Source organism: Myotis myotis, unplaced genomic scaffold (assembly GCF_014108235.1).
Source record: "Myotis myotis isolate mMyoMyo1 unplaced genomic scaffold, mMyoMyo1.p scaffold_m19_p_16, whole genome shotgun sequence".
NCBI classification, from domain to species: domain Eukaryota; kingdom Metazoa; phylum Chordata; class Mammalia; order Chiroptera; family Vespertilionidae; genus Myotis; species Myotis myotis.
In genome coordinates this window covers 47,300,186-47,306,866 of record NW_023416320.1, presented here as the reverse complement: position 1 = coordinate 47,306,866, position 6,681 = coordinate 47,300,186, and the positions used below count along the sequence as shown (strand labels likewise).

Here is a 6,681-nt window from a genome sequence, read left to right as displayed (position 1 = left end):
TAAAATTTATAATTTCAACCATGTGTAAGTGGTCAGTGGAGGTAAGTCTATCCATGTGGTTGTGAATGGACCTCTGGAAGTTTCACATCTTGCAGCCTGTACCCATCAGAACACAATTTCCCTTTTTCCCTGCCCCTGGACCCCTGGCAAGCCCATCATCTGTTTCTGTGAATTTGAACACTTTTGATACTTCACTGAAGTGGGCTCCTGCCTCCTGTCTCCTGAGCGCCGGCCTGGGAGCTGCCTGAGGTGGGCGTCTCACAGAGTGCCGGTGGTCGAGAGGCCGGCCAGCACCTGCCTGATGGCCCCAGCCCATGCACTGAGCTCCCCATCCACCTGAGTACCTGCTTGGACGCCCACAGTCACTCTAGTTACTAGAGTCTAGTATAACGTGGCCCAAAGCCTGGTTTCTGTCTTCTGAGTTGCCCACCGCAGTGAACCTGACCATCACTCATCCAGGTGTGCAAGATGGAGACCTGAAGTGGGGTCTCCGATGCCTCCCAGTTGCCGATGGCCAAAATGTGTTTGATCCTATGCTCGGTCGTTCCAGCTTCTGAGCAGCTCCGGAAGCTGCCGTCCTCTCCACGCCTCTCAGTCTCTCATGGGGTCAGTCCCAACCCCCTCTCCCTGCCTCTAGCCTGAGTCCCTGCAACCCATCCTACAAACAACCACCCAAGCTGCCTTTCTTTCCTTTTTAAATATGTTTTTATTGATTTCAGAGGAAGGGAGTGGGAGAGAGGAATAGAAACATCAATGGTGAGAGAGAACTGTGGGGGGCTGTTTCTCTCTTTTCCATGTCCCGCATGGAAAAGGAAACAGTCCATTTGCTGAGTGGAGGAGCTGGGGATTAAGAAATTAAAGAAAGACCAAGACGCGAAAATAGATTTTAAGCTGGGGCCAGGTGGGCGCCATCCTCTCTGATGGAGAGGCGGCAAAAAGCGGCTGAGCCACACAGCAGGTTTATTTTAAAGCCCTAGATTTACCTATCTAGTTCCGCTCCTGCCTGATTAACATGTCCAGCCTTATTGGGGAAGCATGTTCCCAGGGCGTGGCTCTGCCTAAGCTCTGAGTTCAGCTGACAATAATTATAAGAAAATGCCTAGGTGCTTCCCTGGCGGCCCTCTACATCTCCCCCATTTTTGTTTTTTAAGCTACTATAATAAAAGTAAAATTTTAAACATTAATAGTAGGGCTCTAGAATTAAAACAATTGCAAACAATGCAAATACTAAACTACATACATGTTATCATTTTCAAAATTTGAACGTTAAGAACAAAACTGGCTATTAAATAATAACAAAACAATGCCAATGCAAAACAACAATATGAGAAATCAGAACTATGGACATATTAACATTCTTGCTACTAAATGAAAAAAAGTCTCTTTTGCTGCTGGTGTATATTTACTCAGAGTCCTTGGACTTGGCTGCGCAAGACTTTGCAGAAGACTGGCAGCTAACAGATGCTAGCATGAGCAGGAACAATGTTGAAGAAGTAGCTTCAACTTCTTGCTTTTCCACAATCTGTTGCACTTCAGTCGTTAACTTCTTCAGATGACTTCATATTGGCACAACAGTCCCTTGCATCTTTCAGTTTTCTTTTTCTTCCCTTTTGCTGTCATTAGGGCAGTACTTAGTCCTTTTGAGTGAATGTCTGAGTCCATTGTGGTGACGGATGTAACGCTCTGGCACCCGAATTGGCTGCATTGCTCCTTCTTCCTTGCTCTTGGTCCTGGGCAACCTGCAGCAATGCACAGGTGCTGACTGCTATCATGACAAGGCGTCTTCACCATCTCCATCTCTGAACTGTCTCTCCTGTCTTTGTGGCTGGAGCAATCTGGTCAGTTGGGATCTGTTGTTGCAGGAATCCACATGGCCTGGAAGCTGTTCTTCTGAAAATATACAAACATATTCTCGACCAAAGGTTAAAGGAAAAACCTTACTTGGGATTTTTTCTTTGAAATGATCTTCTCCTGGCTTTCCCTGACATAATCTGTGTTTTTTCTGGGTGTCTCGCTAATGAAAAAATTTTAATTTAATTATAGGATCTATTTTCTTACATGGCATTTTTCCACTATCTCCCCCCCTTTTTTTATTTAATTAGGAGGATTTTTGGAAAATATATAATGCAGTCTAGATAACTAACTTTTTTGTATGTTAAGCAATTTTACCACAAAATGAAAATTTTGGTTAATACTTTTTGAATAATTACTTATTTAAAGTTAGCCAAATTTAATTAATTTGAAAACAACTATTTTACTGTCAAATTTAATATTTTAACAATAATCTTAATTTACACTGTAAATATTAATTGAAAGGATCACTTTACATCCTTGAGGAGGCTTAAGCATTTCTGTTGTTAGGCTAGATTTAAATTTAGAGTCTGTTAAACTAAGCCTTCATTTTTCTGGGTACCATTTTCAGCTGGGCCAAGTCTCTTCTGTTATTTGGTTCCTGATTTGGGCTGGGCATGGGAAGCAAGAAGCAGCCATGGGGACAGGAGACCTTCCTCAGAAGGGGCGAGTGTTCAAGCCCCTGCACCATTGTGGGGGGTGAGGATCTGTGCCCCACCTCTGGTGAACCCCAAGTTTTCTCCTACTGGCCCCCGACTGTGCCTGTCTTAGGTCGCCCCACCCTGTGGGGTCTTACCCGTCTTTGACTACCAGCCATCTCTGGGCCAAGTAGGGTGATGTGAGGTTTAGTTCTGTCTCCTTGTTAACTTATGTCCCTCTGGCCTCCATGCCCACCAACTGCCTTTGGATCCCCTCGCCTGCTGGCCGGGCCCAGGCATTGATCATAGGGAACCCAGGTTTCTTTTCCAGAGAGGGCCCAACTTATGCCATTGGGCAAGAAACAGATCCATGGTACCAGCTTTTCATGATCTCAGTTTGAATGGAGAGCTCAGATAACAGCTGTAGACAATTGGATTGTGAGAAGAGGAAATCCTCTTGGCAAAAAGGGCAAGAGAGGTCAATACAGAATGCTTAAGTGCCTTCCCAGGGGGCCTTCCACACAGTGGAAGGGAATAAATCCTTTTATGTCCTTAAATATTAAATTGTTGCCAAACATTCAAAGAATTTGTAAGTTTGTTTGGGATAAATGCACAATATACTGTTTTAAAGCATCAAAATTATTAATGAAACTTGTAGAATAATACCATGTAAGAATATTCTTTGTTCTAGGTCATGACAATTCAATTTTAAATGGGCTGTCTAGAGGTTTGGAATGAGGAACCTAGTTTGCAAAAAAATGCAATTTATAGAAGCAGAGACAGCATGCTATCCAAATTACAGTTTTGGGTAAATACATTATCTAGAGTCCTTGGGTAACCTAGGTTAAACTTAGGCATATTATCTAAATTACAGTTTTGGGTCTCCAGAACACTGAGTTGACACACTAACTGGAGCCCTCTGACCTTGGGATAGTTGTGCTGTCCTTCCCAGGTAAAGGAAAATTGTGCCTTCTAAGACCAATATGAAACTTACAGTTTTTACCTGAGTTAATTGTTACCATACTTCACTTTACTATGCCCCAGGTGGTCTCTGAGCTGTTGGTTGTCTGGTTTGTCTTCTTTCTGCTGGATTACACTTGGAGAACTTCAACTTAAAAAAGAAAAATCTTTCTCTTTTACACCAAGTAACCCAGAGGATTATTTCTTGGATCTTGACTGAGAGTGCCGCAAGGCCATGTATTTCAAGTCAAAGTCATTAAACATTTATGGTGACTGTACTTATTTTCAGATTTGGTATTTTAACAGCAAATCATTAGATTATCCTATAAATATTAGTGGAAGATATTTCAAAATATTAAAATTTCTCCTTTTTATTAAATTTAAAATATTTTTAAACAGCATTCCCTTTCAACTTATTTACATATACAAAGGGATCATGGGAAGCCTTCAGTAACTTTTTAGAAGAATTTTACTTTACTAGGATTCAATTGCTTACAAAGATTAGTAAATTTAGTAATTTTATGTCTGATACACGAGGTGCAAACGCTGCCCCACCTCCAGCCTAATTTAAAATGCAGCGGTGTGGTGCTTTTGTTAGTTTAAATAAAGACATTACTACTAATAAATCAATGTTTTCTTTTATTTGGAAGATATTTCTTATGCAACCAAGCATATTATATTTTGAAATATTGCACTTGGGAAAAACTGTCAAATACATATCTAATTAAAAAATTTTCAACATTTAAAAGCAGTTCTCAACATAATATGATCTAGTCTTGACCATGGAATCTATTACTCTTTGTTTGTTTACGATATATGTATATCTATGGTTCTACTGAGAATTTAAGATGACTTAAAAATGTCTCTTATCTACAAGCCTTTTAAGAAATACGAGCTCTATTGTCGGCCCTTATAAGCCAACTGCTTAAAAATTGGTCTATCATACCACTGAAATTATATTAAGACCGTGATCGCTAATTATTAAGTATTAAAAATATTTTCTTAAAAATAGTATTAAATAAATTCGTGAGGCAAGCACACTTTCTGCCCCATCTGCATTTCCGCAGTAAAACTCCGCCTTAAAACTCCACCCCTGAAATCCCAGCCTACCTTAGTGAGCAGACACTCCTTTGGTGTTTGACTAAATCAGAGGGAGGGGCTTTTGCTGTTTCAAGATGGCGGCCCCCAGGGGCATGGTAAGCCATGTGGCTGACATGGTGGCTGCCAAGTCAGGCAGCTCAAAGTGGCAGCTATCTACACTGTTCTTTGATAGAGCAAACCAAAACCCCTAAAAGATAGATGGCCAACATTATATTGTAGACAAACAGAAATCTCATTAGCTGTATATACCCTCTATAATTATCTTAAAGAATATCAATCAAATTTAAACTGGTTTTTGTATTAAAAAATTTTCAGTTGAGATCATAAAATTAATCCTCTTTTTAAATCAGACCAAGACATAACATATTTTGAATTCCTAATCATTTAAGAGAAAACACACTTTATTTTTTCAAAAACTAGTTATACATTAGATATTTAATTTCTCCCGATTCAATTTGCACTTTAAACTTTCAGAGCTTATAAGTCAAATATTAGCAGTTCTTTGATTGACTACACTTTTATATTTTTAAGAATAAATATTGAAATCTAATAATTAACTTTAAACCATATTTTTTCTGTGCGGGGAAACTGAGAAGCGAACTTGTAGGTATTACAAAATGACTACTGGTGGAAAGCTGATTTCAAAGGAGCCACCTTTTGGCTGCTTGACCTTTTCTGGGAAGGTAGCTAGCAAAAGGTGTAGCCATTGAAATGCAAATTAACATTCCTAAAGATGGCTGCTGGCGGGAATTGGATTACCTGAATGCTAAGAGAAGGGCATGTCTACCCCTCCCTCCATTAAAAAAAGGGTGTAACTTTAAACTTTTTTAATGGCAAAAAAAAGAGACTTTTACATTTAAGGATACATTTCAAATAAAATATAAGGCATTTTCAATTAATAGATTAACTTCTATCATCTAGACTTCATACTAGGCATACTCAGATCAACATTTCAATATTATAAATCTCAATACTTTTCGATGATTTGAACTTAAAAATGGTCACAATTTTCCTGCTGGGGAAGTCAAGAAGCAAAACCATAGCTATTCACATGTAAGCTTGACTATCAACTTCCTGGTGGTACTTGCCTCAGGGCGGGAAATTTCAAAAGAGCTACTTTAGATCGCCTTGGGAAACCAGCCTGCATTTCTTTCTCAGGTTCATCTCCGCCATTTTTAAGGCCAAAACAGTCTCGGGTTTTTATTCTGTACACAGCAAAAGGTAAAGTTCAGCTCAAAACTATGCGCACTCGTTTTTAAACTGGCCTTCTCCCTTTACATGTGCACAGAAATCCCAGATGCATTTATGAATTTGTAAAAGCTTTAAGTCATTAGCTGGAAAAGATAAAGATGGCGAAGATGAGGCGAAGAAGTGGCTTTCTTGGGGAGTGACGTCCATATTGGATGGCCACGTGAGATTCCCCACCTCGTTTCTTAGGGGGAAGATTCAGTAATGGTCTGGCATTTACTCTTTTTATTATATTTATTTTTCAATTTTTATTTATTTTTATTTTTTTAAGGAAAGAAAAGATTTTTTAAGATAAAGAATCATCGGCAGTTCCTGAGAAATTCCTTTAATCCTTTTCTACTTGGTTACAAGTAGTTTATACATGGAGGCAGAGGACGTGCAGATGGTATTCTTAGAGACTCGCACCCTTCCACTCCAGGCTGTAAGGCCGTGGCTGCACCCCACTTAGACATTCTTAAACTCTCCTGTGCCAAATCAAGGCCATCACCAATTAAAATAAGAATTTTCTCTGGACTTTTTGCTGAGTATTGGTCACACAACTGCTTTCTAACCTTTTCCCAGGTTTCATCAACAAAGCTTAAGAAAGAAATCAAGACTTTGACTACAATTAACAGAGCATAGTTTAAAGCATTTTTTGAGGATTACCCATGTTTTACACCTGGCTATTTCATATCAATTCACAACAATACACTCCCCTTACCTTATTCCTTTAAATCTGTGTGCACACGCTTCTGGGAGTGACCCCCTCGCTTTCTTCTTTTGCCTCCGTACTCAGTCCCTGTTGGGGGGCGCCAAATGTGGGGGGCTGTTTCTCTCTTTTCCATGTCCCGCATGGAAAAGGAAACAGTCCATTTGCTGAGTGGAGGAGCTGGGGATTAAGAAA

The 6,681-nt window shown here is 39.8% G+C and overlaps 1 long non-coding RNA gene across 1 annotated transcript; it reads right to left on the bottom strand.

Annotated features, from left to right (window-relative positions):
• Positions 1-880: 880 nt before the first annotated feature.
• LOC118671026 lies at positions 881-6,681 on the bottom strand. The gene is made up of 2 exons (XR_004972563.1): positions 6,499-6,681; positions 881-1,890 (listed from the first exon to the last, which is right to left on the bottom strand). It is a non-coding gene; the product is annotated as an uncharacterized LOC118671026 (long non-coding RNA).